Below are 18,707 nucleotides of genomic sequence, written 5' to 3' on the forward strand. Positions count from 1 at the left end.
TGGCCTGTACGAGTTCATGTTCTTTTAAATCATTTTTATTCATATTATCACTGACTGCAGTAGTATAACGTAGGGCATTCTGGCACAGGTTTTAGAGTGGAAGCAGGGAGCGGGTCAGTGACTGACCACCATCTTGGAATTCGGTTCATTGATTTTTAATTTTTTTTTACCCATAACGACTCAAAATTCGTATGTATAATACAAAATTACCCCCTTACAATTTTAGGGCAAATTTACCCTTTTGTAAATCATTATAAACTGACCCCCACCACTGCTACCAAGAAATATATTACGGCAGTCAATGTGATGTTATGGCAGCCATATTGGCCGCCAGTTACCGTGATTATCAACCTATATAATCATAATAATTCCAAACAAACTCTAAACAATATATATATAAATACATTTATCATAAATGTTTTATTTTTCTATTTAGGTCCTTAGTTAGAGATCAGGTTAGTATTAAAAAAGGAATTATTTGTTAAAAAATAGTTTATAAAAATGAATATAATTAAATACCGTCTAACTTTAAAAAAAATCTACTTGTTAGTTTTAGTGTTAATTGGGCACAAATTCTCGGATCCATTGACAATGCCACTCGGATCCATTGACAATGCCATGAGCGCTTTCATAAGATTTTATACTTTTAAAAAAATTGTATGACTACTGTTACTTTTTTGTAACTTTTCAGAAGACACATGTATACAATAAATGTATATTTTTAACTTTACAGACATTTTTACGTTTACAGAAGAAAAAAAAGAAGTCAGTCATGGAGACTGTCGACAGAAGTGAAAACTTAAAATTTTGTTTTTAAATGTGTATTATCATTTATACGTCAAATATGCGCAAGAAAATGATTTTGGTATTATATCAGTAGCATGTCGGTGACGCGAACCCATAAGTTTCGCCCCTACCAATTATAACTTTAAAACTAGAAGAAATGAAGTTTTGTCGTTGAAAGAATAAAAAAATATTAACTTAAATCTACAAATAATCAACCTTACCTCTAACAAATCAATAACCTGAAATTTGAAGAAATTCACATCGTAAATAAATAAACAAAAGAAAAAAAAAAACATAACCTCAACTTAACTACCTACTAAAAAAATATCCAATACTCGCAATATGTACCACACAATAACGTTAAAATTTCCTTGGAAAATGAAGATAAAATTAAAAACTTGTATCTTTAAAAATAGAATGAATTAAGTTTTATCCTTGAAATATAAAAAAAAAATCACACGTCACGTGACCATGTCGATGACGACTTACATGAATTCACTCCCTATCCAAACCTTCCTATAGAAGTATTCACTTCAAAAAAAGAAACATTTTGTAACATTTACAATTTGTTTACTGTGCAGAGTGACTCACTCTCTGCGAGTTACGCCAGCTCCTTTCTCTCTGCACTCGCGAGGCTGTGCGTGGTGAGTTTACTTACTTCGCGAGACACTCCCAGCTCCGCGCGTTGTTTCAGATCTCCATGTTCCCCTCAAGGCCGTAACTTCTGCCGGCTCCCGAACTTGGCGGTGTTGTGTGCCTGCTCACTATGCTCTTACCAACTTCTGATCGGATCTCTTCCTCTTTGGAAGGCAGCTATTTGAAGAAGGGTAAGGAAGGGGGGTTTGGAAAGGGGTGGAGAGAGGGGGCGGACAGTCTGTGATTAAACCAAGGGCCCCGCCTACCTGCGAACACATACGGTGGGCAAAGCTCCAAGGAAACAACGTGATTTCAAAAAAGAAAAAAAAAAGTTCAAAATTTTAAAATGGTGTCTTTTTTTTTTTTACGAAAATCATTTAAGATTACGCTGAGGGTGGACGAATAGTTCTGTTTCCGTATTTTTTTTTTTTAGAATGTTATTTTAGTTTAGGCGTGAAACTCTTGGAAATAACTCAAGGAACTTGCAGTACCCCTTTATCTTTATCTCCCCGCCATACAATGTCATGATTACCGCCATGCACTGGGAGAAGACTGCGCGCCAGTCCAGGGGAGACACCGCGCTAGAAGCACCAGCTAGTCCCGCCTCGCTAGCACTAGGCGGGCCCCTGACTAGGGGAATCCGATCACAGAGGTCACGTGATTTCGATCCAAGCCAGCTCCCTCCTCTCTCCCCCCCCCCCTTTACAACGCAGCTGAGCGCGGGATGTTAATAAGCGAGAGTAGCCCCAGAACGGCCTAATTTTCCTGTTGGACGTGCTTTTGTAGCCTTATCGCGAGGAGATTGCTGCTGCCCGCGCGGTCGTAGGGCGCTGTACCTTCCCCCCTGCCCCCCTGCCCCCCTCCTACACCAGCTCCAGGGGTCGCCTTAATGGCGGGATATCCAAACAGGCGGTTGAGGCGAGGCACGCAACCTTGTTATTAATATGTTCATCTCGCGATTAAAAAACTGGGGTCATGCCGGCCCGTGTTCTCTTGCCACGAGCATGCTGGGAGGGGGGGGGGGTGTCGGTCGCTATCCAGCAACCCCCTCCCCCCTCCCCGCCTCCTGTGCGCGGGTATTCTGGGACTGGCTCGGCCAAGGGGTGTCTCACACTTCGCTTGCAGCGCGGAGTGTATGACGACCACTGTGTGTTCGTATTCAGCATTTTAAATATAAATATATAGGTATGAAGATATAGACATACAGAAATAGAGGTATGTATATAGAGATAGAGAGACAGAGCTAGGATATATTAGAGAGATATGTAGAGAGGTATCGATATGGAGATATATTGAGAAATAGATATAAACATATATACATAGAGAGATAGAGTAATATTGAGAGATATGGATATATCTAGAGAGAGCGAGAGATAGAGATATTTATATATATAGAGAAATATTTATAGCGGGACATATATATATAGATAGAGTTGCTTTGTATATGTGTACCTATTTCAAACAAATTACAATAAATATTGTGTGCTCTCTTTTTTCTTTCTTTTCCATTCAACCAGACTGAGCCACAGCAAAGCGTGGCCAGGTACAGCAATTGTTCAAACATAAAAATAAAAAAATTAACCGAAAACTAATTCACGTGTAACTCGGAATTAAGCAAAGGAATACACCTGCTGAAATTTAAATCAGTATGAAACAGTATTGAATTACAGGCACACATTCACACACCGATTCATGTGTAGTAGGTAAACTGCGAGGTGATCATGCTGAGTTGGTGCTCCAGAGATGTTTCTTCAGACCGTGCTTGAAGGTAGCTGGTGCAGTAAGTTCCACGGCCGCTTTTCATGGCTGCAAGACATCCCGATAAGTTTTTGGACGAATGAACGCCATGTTTGCGAGACACCCAAAACATCGTGGTAAGTTTTTAGAAGTATTCTACGAACATTGACTGTGTTTGACGAAGGAGATTCTGATTCATGGTTTCCAGTTGTCATCAGCTGTGACAGAGCACCATCTCCGCGATGTTTTGTATGTTGCAATATGGCATGCCGTCTCCTGACAATTCCTTTACTCCACGTCTGGGGGGCCAGGACATTTCGGTCCACAGTTAGACTGCAAACAGCTATAACCTAGGCAGTGGTTCTAGCCATCCAGTGCGGGGGCAGACCTTCCCAAAACTAAGTGTGTTGCGGAGGGTTCCGGGTTAGGGAGGGAGACTAAGTGCGTCTCAGGCCGAAGCCCATACGCTCTAATCATGCATGGTGTTAGCCATGCAGGAGGGGTAGCATGCATGATATGCTAGGAGGGGTATTGGCCAGCCATGGCTGCGGTTGGCGCCATGGCTAACTCCCCTCACTGACTATACTAGACTATAAACTAGATGAGTTGAGCCCAAGGTAAAACCTGCATAGACACAGGGGAAACCCTGGGCTCTGATGCAAAAGTTTCATGCATTAAAATCAAGCAGGAAGCTTACGGGAGAACAGAAGGATGGATCCGGAAGAAAGAAGAGTTGGACAGAGTAGAAAAGAGTCTACCATGCGGTGGGGGTTGGGGGCTTGGACATTGCTGTCCGCATTGGTTGGGATGGCACTGGTTGTTTCGGGGGCGACTTTAGTCGTTTCCCGCCGGGCTGCCAGCCAGCCCACCAAACAACCGAGTGCCTGCCGTCAGCTGGCCTGGACTCAGGGGGTGACTGCTTCACCTGGGTGATTCACTGTCAGGGCCGGAGGAGATGAGTCAGCCCTCCGTGTCACGGCCATGCCTGTAGACAGTCCCCCTCCCCGAACCCCTTAGGCCCGAGGACTGACTAACAGGAATAACCTGAGGAGTGCGTGTTCTACGAACAGCACTTGCTGTCAGAGTGATTTATATCTTTTACTAGACTGAGTTCAGAGCGCCGCCTTTCTTCAGCCGTTTTACTGCTGTTTCAGAGTTTCATTTGAATTTTTTTCTTATCATCATTCAGCGATTATACAACGCAGTTAAAAAAATTGGTTAAACATTTTTTTTTTTTTACATTTTTCGGTTACTTTGAACAGGAATCAATATTGAAAATAGTCATGCCAGTTTATGCAGCTGTTTTTAGGTAGAATTCGAAGAAAGACTACATATTGTAGCCGTTAGCACGGTGAGACTCGCAGAATTTTTTTTATATAGTTATTCGTTTCATGGTCCAAAGACCCCAAAACCATCGTCAACTCTCTCTCTCTCTCTCTCTCTCTCTCTCTCTCTATATATATATATATATATATATATATATATATATATATACATACATATACATACATAACAATTTTATGGGCACGATAACACCCGCAATGTTTCACAAATCACTTCCAAACTGATACATCAAATCTAGTAGAGGAAATTCTCTGCCGAGTTCGTTAATGGGCAATATACGACCAAAGGGGTTGAAATTGGGAAGTTTTTTTTTTTTTGAGAAACAGAAAAATCTCTGTAATATAATGTGAAAAAAAATATCACATCCGTTCGAACGTATTATAACTCGTAGGAGTAATACAATACACAACCAATATTGTCTGTAAGCTCACTTCACTTTATTAGACTACATACCAATATGTGGTCCTGGCCATTCTCAATAAAACTTTAGGTTGAGGCTTAACTATACAACTAGCTCTCTTGGAAGTCACAAACGTTCTAATTGAAAGTTCTAAAGAACAAACTTACAACAATTCTTTCAAATTAATTTTTATTTGCCAAATAGATAACCATTTCATTACTTACCTACATTTATAAACACAAAAAGTGCAAAGCTGTTGATATACTGACTTAAATGCATTTGTATATTATTACAGGCTATACATAGCATAGAGTAATAAACAAGTTATCTGGAAATAAAACCTGCATTACAATTGTACCTCATTACTCTTTATACTTGTAAAGGTTGCTAGGTTATTAACTGCCTTGTCGCCTGGTACAGTTAGTTCCAGAGCTGCTGCTATTGGCTGCAGGAGATCCTGATAAGCTTCTGGATTAATGTACGGATATTGCCAGCATAGAGTTAGTTGCTTGTGGGTGTGGTATTTGGCCAGCAAATAGCGAGGGGTTCCTGACTGCAGTGCATTATTATTAAGAAGTTTGTGCATATTTAGTCTATGAGCTAATTTCAACCATTTCAACTGCTGATAGTACTGAGCTACGTGGTCTCGTGATTTAAGGTTGAAAATAAATCTCACGCAGCAGTTTTGGAGCTTCTGAAGCCATTTTCCCCAGTTTTTCTTTTCATATCAGGAAACAAAACCTCGCAGTAATCAAAGTGGAGCTTGATTAAGGCCTGAACAAGGATGGTTTTATTCTGGGAGAGAGAACTTTTTTTTTAAGCTTCGCGTCGTAAGCAATGCACGGAAAACTGTACTTTCTTGATCATTTGCTTTACTTTCTCCTTCCATGTCAAGGTTGAGTTTATCAGAACTCCCAGGTTTTCTCACCACGTTTGAGAACCGAAGTCAACTCCTCCAAGCGATGAGTTATTACAAGAGACCTGAAAAATTCGCGGATTCATTTCGTGACATGCTACAATTCAAATAATTATTCCTTAGTGCTGCTTCTGCCATTGGTTCACTGTTAACCTGGAGTAATGAGGGCCAATTAGAGACTCTCACTCATATGTAGAAGCGTCGAATCACAGGCCACCCAGTCGAGACGACTCACAAGTCAGCAGCCGATGTACAGGTGACATTTGCCCGAGTGTGTAGAGGATATTGGAGTCTATCCTGGTGGTCATTGAACCCGCGAATTTTTCCGTTCTCTAGTTATTACTAGGGACTGGAAAAATTCGCGGTTTGAATGACCTCTAGGATGGACTCCACGATCCTCTATGTACGCGGGAATATTACACCAGCTCATTGGCTACTGACTCATGACACCTGCTAACTGGAATGCTTATGATTTGATACTTCTTACGTTTAGGGTCATTCATTGGCTCACAGTCCTTCAGGCAAACTGTGTTCCAATCACTGAAGCGGCAATAAGTTACACGCACTTGGATTCTAGCCTTTCGCGAAATGAACCCGCGAATTTTTCCTGTCTCTAGTTATTAAGTTTGTGAGGGATTGATTTATACATATATGATAAGAGCAGTACTAAAAACACGTGTTCTCAAGCACTCGGGTGACTCGCATGACACCTCTTATCTTCTCGCTACTCGCCCGCCGAGCTAGTCCCGTCCGCCGAGGCGAGGCGGCTCGTGTCCGCCAATCAGCGCGCTCCCTGCCTCCCCCCCCCCCCACTCGTGGCGACAGTCCACACAAAGACTCCGCCGCGCCGAAGACGCCGCGGGTGCATCATTAATTACCACCTCCCCCCTTACACCCCTCCCCTAACACAGAGCACGCGCCGCAAGACAGCGCGCGACAAAAGAGGCGTCGCCGTGATTAAGTGGGCGTCTCCACAATAGCCGGGCGGGGGGCCCGGGGATCGACTAATCGATACTATCGACCGGTCGACGAGCCCAGAGCTAGTGGTGACTGGGCTGCGCCGCCAGATGTCACTCCGCGCCGGTAGCGGCGCTAGACGAAGATTTGAACAACCACGTCATAAACCCTAACCTGTAACTTAAATTTCGATAATAAATTATCCTCGGATCAGCTTACGATAAAATTTCCGGTAAGATCGTATCATTATATACGGAATAAAAGTTTTGAAATTTTTTTTGACGTTATAGTTACGAAAGTGAATTTTTACAATACACGCACCAGGCAACGGAATTTTCAAAGGATAAAATAAGGCTACATACGAATACATATCATGTATGTGCTTTTTAATAATATATAATATATAAATAAATAAATAAAATATCAGAAGAAAAAAAATATATAGACCTTGCATGTAAGGCTGATAACTAAAGTTTATAGTGCAGGATAACATTAATTAAGCACTACACAAATATATTTTTTAAGAAAATGAAACTATTAGAATTACATATTTTTTTTAGACCCTCATAATGTTTCGTGGTTTCGTGGTTGTGCATAAGTTTTTTCAGGCAAAGTGGACAGGTGATACTCTTACCATTTAGGATTCCAAATCCAATAATTAAAGTTACATTGAACCCCGAATTTACGTATGCTTAGGTTTTACGAGGGGTGGCAAGGGGAGAATATTATCCAGGGGATGGAGAGGTAAGCCATGTCATGATGCCGCCTGCCGCCGTCGCGCCAGCCAGCCGGACTAGTGTCGCGCGCCCACTTACTTTGTAGAAGCTATGTACCGTCGCCACATTTCTAAACGCAATGTCAGATTTATTTTACTCCTCTTATAGGAACATAATTTAGAGTATTAAAGACCATACAAAATAAATGTTGTGCGTTAACGAATGCTTGTGAGTAGGTGCGGCAAAAATAAACCAATGAAAACATTAGCATTCACTTGTGCCTTTCTTGCGCGGGCTGTCTAAGCGTTACTTCACTGCACTTCCGCTTTGAGCGCTGAAACTTGTCCTCAATTGTTTACATTGGACTCTCCGTTCTGTGCCCTCCCTTTTCTATAGTTCATTCTTATGTTGTTGGCACGTGTGTTATAATTCTTTATCTGCTTGTCTGTCAAGTTGGTTTATCTGTATCTGTAGCTGTGTTTGTTGAGTTGGTGAATGTATCTGCGATCATCTGGATGTTCCTGTTCTGGAATCTTTAATTTTTATTTAAGTAAACTGCATTAATAATGAAGATACAAGCTTCTATTCAAAACTTTTTTTACGAAAAAACAGAGTGTAAATAGACCTGTTAGTGACAGTGCTGATGTTGACTGTGCCAGTAACAATGTTTCTTCTGGTGTCGCAAGTACTAGTGCCGTTGATCCAGCACCAGCTGCGGAAGACTTCAAGCAAGTAAGAAAATATATATGATATTGGAAACTATTGTCAAAGCAATTCCGTTCGTTCGTTAACGAATGAAGAAAAAATTACACCTGTAGAAAATATTTGGAAACCTCATCCTGTATACAAATTTCCTTCTACTTCTAGTAGTTCTTCTAGTTCAAATCATACTAGATCTTTTCAAATGAAATGGCTAGAAGAATTTGAGTGGTTAGCTTTCTCTGAAGAAAAATCAGGGTCTTTTTGTAAATATTGCGTAATATTTTCACACTCCAAAAGTGTAGGAAAAGGAGATCACCAAGAAACAGGAGCATTAATAACAAGGGCTTTTAGTAATTTGAAAAAAGCCAAGGAAATTTTTCGTAAATATGAAAATTGCACGTACCATAAAACATCAGTTTCGATTGCTGAAAACACAAAATCAATTGTTACAAAAAAAATCTGAGTGTGTTATAAATCAAGTCAATGCTCAAAGGAGATTGAATATTGAAAAAATACAGGGAAAGACTGATCCCTATCATAAAAACAATACGATTTTGTGGAAGACAGCAAATCGCACTAAGAGGTCATCATGACAGTGGACGTATAAGCCTAGAAGAGTCAGAAAATAATGACGGAAATTTTCGATCACTGCTGAGATACAGAGCAAACAGTGGCGATAATGACCTAAAAGACCAGTTAATGAACAGTGGAGGGAGGAGCATGTACACTAGTTCTTTTATTCAAAACGAGCTCATTAACACGTTTGGTCATTTAATCCAATCCCAAATTGTGAAAAATGTCAGGAATTCTATTTTTTATTCCGTTTTAGCAGATGAAACAACTGACATTGGCCAAATAGAACAGTTTTCTCTTTGTGTACGGTATGTTGAAGACCAGTCATACAATATTAGAGAAGATTTCCTAACTTTTGTCCCCGTTTATGACGTTACTGGTGCAGGCTTAGCTAACACAGTGTTAGAGACCTTGTCAAATTTAGGGCTTGACTTAACGAAAATGAGAGGTCAAGGATACGATGGCGCTGCCACGATGAGAGGGCAATTCAGAGGGGTACAAGCTGCTATCAAAGGAAAACTACCACTAGCTTTGTACTCACATTGTTCTTCACATAGTCTAAATTTGTGTTTGTCAGATTCAAGTAAAATTCCTTCTATAAGAAATTGTATGGGCGTTATCAAAGAAGTCTGCGGATTCTTCCATATGTCAGCCAAAAGAACTGAAATATTGAATTCAACGATATCTGACTGTTGTCCTGAACAGAAAAAAAATAAACTTATCTCAATATGTGAAACACGATGGGTGGAAAGGCACGACTCAGTGATTTTATTTAAAGAGATTTTAGAACCAATTCTCCTCTCTCTTTTGAAAATAGAAGAAGAATTAAGTGACTCAGCACCTAAGGCACATGCTCTTAGTAGTTCTATCAGTCAATTTCAATTTCTTGTTAATATTTTTTTTGAGCCAGATGCTGTCAACTACACATAACTTATCTGTGAACCTTCAAAGAAAAAACATAGATCTTTCTCAAGCCATTGCAAATGTTACAAGTGTCTTAGATCTGATATCTAAACAAAGGGAAAATGCCAATGACAACTTCAAATCCCTGTATGCTCAAGTAAAGGAATTTTCTACAAAACTCGACATTAAAGAAGAGATTCCTAGAGTTTGTCGCCTTCAAACAGCCCGCAGCAACGTTCCTTACAGCACAGAAGAAGAATACTACCGACGAGCTGTTTATGTACCTTACCTTGATGATTTTTGTAATTCACTGAAAGAACGCTTTGAATCTCACAAGGATACAGTTGCATCCTTACAACAAATCCTTCCACGATTTTGTATCAAAACAGATTTATGTTCATTGGAAGCTGCTTTCAATTTCTACGAAGATGATTTGTCACATAGAGAGGTCGTGCAAAGTGAGTTTATGCTGTGGAAAGAAAAGTGGAGTCAGGAAAAATCAGAAAATCTTCCCAAAACAGCCATTAGTTCTCTAGAAAAGTGTGACAAGACTTTCTTCCCTAACATTATTATAATCTCTTGAAACTGTTAGCAGTTCTGCCTGTTTCTGTCGCAACCGTAGAAAGGAGCTTCTCAAGCTTAAGAAGATTGAAGACTACATAAGAAATACCACATCAGAAACTAGGCTTAATGGATTAGCATTACTTTCGATCCATAGAGACATTAAAATAAGCGATGAAGAAGTACTTGATAAATTTGCTAGTAAACCAAGAAATCTGGACTTCGTTTTGTAAACGTTACATAAAAAGCGAATTTTTAAAATGTATTTACATCATTACACCCTTTTTATAGCTCAAAAATAATAAACCAACATTATTTTATATTGTACAAAATTTACTTTTGTTGGGTTGTTGGAACAAGAGGGAAAAAAATCTTTACTAAAAAAAAGGTAACACATTAAGTAAAAAAGAAAAAAAGTAAAGGGAAAAGGGAAATTAATATAAACGTGAATACAATTAAATTTTAAATACGCACGTTTTTCAAAACAACGTGTTATTATATTATAAAAAATCAATGCAGTTCTGTTATAAAAATAACCGAAAACATAAATAAATATAAATAATAAATATATTGTTTAGTCCTAAAACTTTCCTAAAAACCCTTTGTAAACTTACATAATCATTAAATTATGTTGATTAAAAAGAAGCAAGCATAAATGATGGTAAGCTCGGTCATATTGGCCCCCCCCCCCCAAAAAAAAAAATTATAACCTATATTCGCCACTGACTTGTAAGCACACACATATTTTAACTAAACACACTCTTTTAATATCTTACATTTATTTCTAAATAACTTTACCATCGACAGTCTTTAAATATTTTTTTACTAGTCTATATTGTACATGCTGAACGAACAAGGTGAGAACACATAAATTTGTTCGTTACCGAGGTTAGATGTTACTGCACGTACTGCACGTGTTGATGATACACGAAACTACAGTAACCTCGTGGAATAACATCATGTCAGTGTTAAGAAGACTGTCAGTATCCGCTCTAGCACTCTGGTTCTGGGGTAGAGCGCCTGCCTTGTGACTTGTAGGACCCGGGTTCGCGCCCCGGCTCCTCCAAGGCGGATTGCCCAGACGAAATGGCGGCATTTTCTCTGGTATGAACACAATCCCTTGCAACAAGTCAGGCTACCAAAGAAACGGTGGGTGGAACAGAAAAAAACCTTCCAGGTGGCTTCCAAATGGGGAGCCCGTTTCTTTTCCTGGGCTCCCCATGCGGTGGCCATTCCGGGGGTTTCTCCGGGGGAACGGAGTTTTGCAAAAAAAAAAAAAAAAAAAAAAAACATATATTAGTTTTGTAGCGTTTTAGTTTTTAGTAACTGTAGCATTATCATTCCGCCATGTTATAAATAAAGCTCAAACAAACATTAAAAAAAAAATTTGCTTTTGTACATAAAATATTTGAATTAAGTGTGTATCAGTCAGTACACCGATATTGTGTGTTCGGTTATTGTTATTGACAGTTAAATTTTAGTCACAATACCTTTTGTTATGTAGTATTTTAGAAGTTTTCGAGGAAAAAATATTTTCACGCACACGCATTTTTTTGAATAACCACATAGTTTTCACGTACGTGTGCATGTGACTTAACTCCTCCTAAACGGTTGGACCGATTTTGGTAAAATTTTGTGTGTGTAATTAAGTTGGTTCGAGAATGGTTTAGATTCACAATTTGATCCAATATAAAATTTGTTTAGTTAATTTATTTATGTGTTGTTGAATTTTGGATGTTTAGGACCCCCGGACCCCCCGCTTCAATACGGGGATTGATGATTCTTTATAAAAAGTTATATTGCCCCTCCCCCCCTTTGGAAATTTATTTGTTACGCCCCTGCATATAGTTAAAAAAAATTATTTATCGTAAATATTTGTGATAGAAATTGTGTTTATAAACTTTTTCAAGTGTATTTATGTAAGTGGGGTTGTGTTCCCTTATTTATAATTTATTTGCATTATAAATTATAGCAATATTATTTTATAAATAATTAAAAATAATAAATTATATAATAAATATACAGCACTTTTATTGATATTCATCATTAATCAAAATGTATTTCGATTATTCCACTTCAGTTAATATTATTATATATTATAAAATAATATTAAATACTAAATATATATCTTTATAATTTTTTTATTTGATTAAATTTATTTTTACCAACCGTAAATATAATATCACTCCAGTCATTTTTTTATATTAATTATTTTCTGGCAAAATTAAAGTTAGTAGTTTATTACGCCACGTAAGTATATCTTCTAACACGCGTGCATAAGTACGCGCGATCCTTTTTTTTCTAATACGAAATCAACTGAAATAGGTACTGAAAGCACATTAATTACAACATAATAAAAGTTTTATTATCCTTTTCCCATTATTTTATCAATTAATACAACACCGCAGCAATAGTTCATTTAGATGATCGCATGGCATTTCGATACATGAACCTGTCACTGTGACAATTATTTCTTATTGTATTAAATTAAATGCAATAAACATATATCCAAAGTAGGAAAATTAAATACTGCCTCCATGCGTAATTTACTTAGACTCACATAGTTACTTATCCACCCAAGCAGACCATGTAAACTTTGGTCCACGATCAATTTTCCGAAACAGCACAAAAAACAAGTCATTAGTAATTATAAAAAAGAAAATAAAAATTAATTAGCTTTGTTATTTTATTGCAGAATATTTGTTTTCGTAATAACACATCATAAACCACAAAAAAATAATACAATTTTAATGTAAGAATTCACGAAAAGACCCTTAAATTATTACTTATCACAATGAAATTTACGTGTTCTCTGTAATTGAGGAATAAACTTCGTAGTTTTACGCAGGTCCGTGCAAATTTTGTAATTTCACGGTAATCAGTTTTGTGTAGGCTGTGGTGTGTTTCGCTTCCAATGTGTGGTACGGAGCCATCCCTGTATCTTTCCACGTGAAAATTTGTACGAGTTGAAACTTCGAACTTTTATATATATTTTTTCGTTTGTTTCGTGGCAAGCCTGCATTTGTCAGCCGCTCTGTCCCTCGCAAGCGCCGCGCTGCGGCCTGGCCTGCAACTACACAACACGCAAACCTCAAGGTCGTTTATAAATCATGCTAGTCGCGAGACTTCACCAACTCTACTACGTGAGATCATAAACATCCAGTAAAATAAAACCCAACAAATAATTACATGAGTGGCGGATACAGGAAAAGTTTTTTTTTTGGGCTGTGTTACAAAGTGAAAAAAAAAGGGGGTAGATCGTAAATATTTAGTTTTCAAAAATAAAATTTTAACAAGTGAATTAAGAAAATTACATTCCTGTTGACACTAACACATTTACTTAGGGCCTACAGCAGAAGCCGTAAATGACGCTGCTTTTCACACGGGGTATGTGACAGTTCACTTTGTATCGTCCAAAACAACAACTGAAACAATAACTGATATTTTCCTAAATACTTCCCAAATTCAGGTGATGGGATAATATATCCCCTTATCAACCCCTACCACCTTTCGTCCGCCACTAATTAACATAAATGAATCAGTCCATACAGAAATTGCAAGGCTCATTTGAGCCATGAAAAAAAATGTATATTACATATATATTTTTCAAACCGATAAGTCCAATACTCGTAATGTCATGTAGTTATAGCAGGTAATTTTAATGGGACTTTTTTTTTAAAGAACTTACGCCCTTGATAATTTTTCCCCAGATTGAAGGACTAGTGACTGAGCCATTTCAGCATGGACCGATTCGAAAGCAGAACTTACACTTACCATTTAGGTTTGTTCTAAAATAAGTTTTAAATGTTGTGGAATTTTTTTTTTTTTTTACAAATTTAAAAAAAAGCCAGTCTAAATAAATTGTTAGCCATATTTTTAACATACGAAGAAGAAAATACATATCATTCAAATTTCTCGTAGGCATAAATATTAACTCTTCTGGGATTCTAACTCAAGAGGTTGTTAAAGTAAGAGACTATTTTCAATAGTTTTAGGGATTTTATATGAAAATTTAATTATTAATAGCTATAGTTCAGTTTATCCTACTCAAAATCATCTAGGTACTTAAAAATATTAAATATTTTTTTACTATAAATAGCCATTATTTTGTATTTATAAAAGTGTTTCCCAATGTTAAACCATTTCTGTATGTAGGTCAGGTTTTTTTTTCTAGTTTCAGAAGAAACGAGCAAATAAGGATTATTTCTGTACAGAAAAAGGGCTCTTCCCAGCACGAAACAATCTTCTTGCGCTGTATATTTATCATTTTCCATCGCATAAGTGTGCCATTCACATAGCGTGATAGTTTTCCAGAATTTAAAGAAGGTTCTAAGACCTTTGTAACATTTCGAAGACATCATCGAATATAATGACGTATTAAGGCACTTAACAAAAGCTTCCTTCGAGAAGAAACGTAAAAATAAGGATAGCATCGAGGATTTATGCAATTATGGAACGAAAACAAATGTTTAACAAGCGCCCCTCCCCCTTTTACAACAAAGTGTATGTTTGGAACAGAAAACAGGAGGATAGTTATGGCTGAACTACGTCTTTATTTCCATCTACTGCCGCGCATTTTTCAAAAATAAACCAGTCTGGTGCAGCGGGAATTTTTTTTTTTACCTGTCTGAGTTGTTCACTGCTATGAAATGAAAAAAAAAAAAATATGCTCGTAGGTACGAAATCATAATTTGCAGCAAGAGAAATAACGTAAAAAATAAAATAAAAAAATTTGAAAATATTAACATCGCACTTAACTTTCTTTTGACGTGATAACGTCTTATAAATCGATGAACGCCGGCTGCACGTACGAAAAAGCATGACTCATTGTCACGTTCCGCCTGAGCCCGAGCGTAAAGAATCGGCCAACCACCGTGCGAGAAAAACTTTTATAATATCAAACAGGTTTGGGCGGGCTTTTTAAAAGCAGCAATTTAAAAAAAATTGATTTATTTGTCCAATTTCATCATTTCAAATTGACAATTTAGTGATTTGATTTCAGTTTATTTCTATAACTAATTGTTCGTGATTATATTTGAACAAATTATTTAAATTAAATTTGCAAAAACTGTAAATAATATTTGAAAATTTAAAAAAGTAGATATGCAATTTTTCATCAACGTTTCCTTATGGCGTTATCACGTAAAATTATCGTCCGTAAACCGACTTTACAGACAAATCCCTTTTTTTTTTTTAGTTGTAAACGTCTGTCCGGGATAAGCGAGAACTGCATTCCCCAGACAGATCCTCTTCAGCGAGAGAGAAGCACCGCGGAAACTGTCATGTTAATTTCCGAAATTAAATGAATCTACGATTGCTGTAAATCTTCTTCCTTTTTTTCCCCCCCTTCGGTGGCCGTTAAAAAAAAAAAGTTTGTGCACACGGCCAGTTATTCGGGATTAGTATCAACTGACGCTGAAAAAAAAAAGGGAATCTTTCGCGCGTAAAACAGGGTAGATGGAGTGTGTGTGTGTGTGTGGGTGGAAGACACACGCGGGGAGGTCTGAGAGGTGGAGGAACGGTGAGAGAGAGAGAGAGAGAGAAGGAAGCAGCAGTGATCAATAAGGCTTAACGATGTCCAGCGACAGTTGGCGGCAGTCCAGCTCCGCGCCAGTCGTAGAGCGAGAGAGAGAGAGAGAGAGAGAGAGAGAGAGAGAGAGAGAGAGGCTCAGGAGGAGGTAGAGACCCCCTACGCCCTCATATCTCGCCGGCAGGTCGATAGCCGATGGAAGGCGAAGGAGGGGGGGCTACTTCCTGCGCTCTGGTCGTGTTCCCTAACTCCACCGTCCGCGTGACAAAAGAAAAAAAATAATAAAGCGCGTGTGACTCAGTGAAAACTGTGCGTGTTACTGTTTCTTCAAACAATCCTGCGCTAGGTAGCGCTATCTCTTCGGGAAATGCAGGGACTGTCTCAGCAGCGCTCTCTACGCTGCTGGTTGAACAAGGAGGAACGCGTGCGTGCTGGTAGCAAATATAACATTCAAGCCACTCACAGCTGACTGTATAAGATACCTAGCCTATATCTATTTTCTGAAACAAGCGCATGCGCACACTATTTGTCTTAGTCTTTCGTTCATCTATCTCTTGGTTCTATTTTTTAGTATTTTGGGTGGGGGACGAAGCTTCGCACGAAGAGAACGAAAACCAACCCAGCAACGTATATATCATAGTGCTCTCTTAAAATCTATTTGGCCCACGTACATATATTATTTGTCCTTTCGCGTCAGAAACGTTTCACAACTGTGTTTCACGAAAACGTTGCGTTAAAATTTGGTCCTGAAATTCCACTCTCTTTGCGCCCAAAAAAATTTCACTTGAAAAAGGAAAACTTTCAGGAGAGCTTAATAACCTTTACGCGCCGTGCTGGAACTGAATGATAGCCGATGTTACAAATACAAAAAAAAAGACCACAGCAGCGCATTCTGTTGGATTCTCGGCGAAACACGTCGTGGGAAGACGCCGGATTACCATAATGCTGTCTCTCTGGCTGGAGCAAGCACTCAGTAGGTTCCGCGCTCTAGTGTCTCCGCCAGGAAGCAGAGCCAGTAGAGCCCAGACGCCCGAGGGACCACTCCTAGCCACTGACACGCAGCAGCCCCAATCTTTTTTACAGGTGGCTGCCTGGGCAGCTGGGCTGGGCTGACGAGTAATGAAGTCGCCCGCCCCTGGCTAATACAACCCAGGAGTGCCCAACTATAACAATGCGGGCAGCAAGGCCCAAGCACCCAACCCCTGCATGGTTGATGTTTCAGCCCCGCCCAACTCTTCTTACCTGGACCCTTCTTCCCTCTTGTCCAGTAGTTACCTGCTTGCTTAATGCATGTTCATTTGATCCCCACATGACCCGGCCCAGGGTTTTTCCCTGTGTCTGTGCAGGTTTTACACTGGGTCACTTTAGTTAGCTTTTAGGCTAGGCAATCAAAGGGGCGTCAGTCATGGCACCAATCGCAGCCATGGCTGGCCAATAGACCCCAAATAAGCACACGATGCACGCGCCATTGTTCTGCATGGTTAGTACCCCGCATGGTAGAGTGTATAGGCTTCGGCCTGAGACACACTTAGGTCCTCCCCTAACCTGGACCCTCCCCTTACACACTTAGATTAACTTAGGCTAGGAAAAAAAAATCGCAGCCTCGCTCGTCAGTGATCTGTGCAGTCGGCGGCAGGTAAAGGAACGAGGCCTCTGGTGCGGCGAAGAGGCAGCTGTTCCGTTACTCGAAAGCGAGGCCGTTGCACGCGAGCTGTCTGTCTGGTCGTCCTCTTCGGCACGCCGGGCGATTCACGCACTGACGTCATCAGGTTAGCTGTGAGTGGTTTGTGTTTACACTCACCGTCAGGGGCGCCTGCCTCCCTGGCCATCAAATTCCAGTCCCGGAGAAGATAACAAAGCGGACCTTGAGTCCAAGTGCCCAACCCCCGCATGGTAGACTCTTTCTACTCAAGACCAACTCTTCATCCAGACCATCCTCAGTCTCCTGTACTTTCCTACGTTTAATGCATGCAAACTTGCATCCCGCATGAAAGTGCCCAGGGTTTTCCCTGTGTCTATGCAGGTTTTACCTGGGCCCAACTTAACTAGTAGTTTAGACTAGAGATAAGAGTGAGGGGAGTTAGTCATGGCAACAATTGCTGCCATGGCTGGCCAATCCCCTCCTAGCACATGATGCATGCGACCCTCTCCCTGCATGGCTAATCCCAGCATGACTAAGGCGTGATAGGCTTCGGCCTGAGACGCACTTAGGTCCCTCCCTAACTCGGACCCCTCCAAAATACACTAAGTTTTTAGTTAGGTTAGTAAAAAAATCGTCATCAGGTTAGGGAGTTGATAAACAGTGGGATGTGGACTTAACGAGTGCAAGCGTGTGGCTAGTTGACCCCCGTGTTGAAAACAAAGCACATCATGGATTAAATATTGCAGATACGCCACATAGTGGTGTGTTTTGAACAATGGTTGGTTGGTGGTGTGCAAGGCAGCCGCTCCGCTTCTCTGTCGAGACACAAGCGCTCGTGGTATCGACAGCAGCAACGAGAAACAGGGGAGGGGGTAGGGGGCAGGATATTCCCGGTACATGAAACCACCCACCACAGATTGATTTTCAAAATTATTTTTATCCGTGCTGCCCTGCTTTAGTCCGTCTCGCGCTTAGAAGGCAGCGCAGGGTGAATGGCAAACAGTGTTGCCAGATCTACACAACCCAGCTTGTCAACATTGGAAGTCTTGTGTCGTGTACGAACAATCGTTAAACATAATAAGTTTGAATATTTGTTTCTTGAGTTACCAAAAATAAATAAAATAGTGTCTACTGATAGCGTTACAGCTGTATTCATTGTGACAGAAAATTTTTTTTTAACTCTTTGAATGCTAGAAATAGTTTCACTTGTGAAGTAATAATTTGTGTTTACTGTGACTCCCTGGAGATACCCTGGAGGGAGAATTGCAGAGCTTTGAAGAGTTGTACGTAAAGTAAGTGAACGG

Source organism: Bacillus rossius, chromosome 12 (assembly GCF_032445375.1).
Source record: "Bacillus rossius redtenbacheri isolate Brsri chromosome 12, Brsri_v3, whole genome shotgun sequence".
Taxonomy (NCBI): domain Eukaryota; kingdom Metazoa; phylum Arthropoda; class Insecta; order Phasmatodea; family Bacillidae; genus Bacillus; species Bacillus rossius.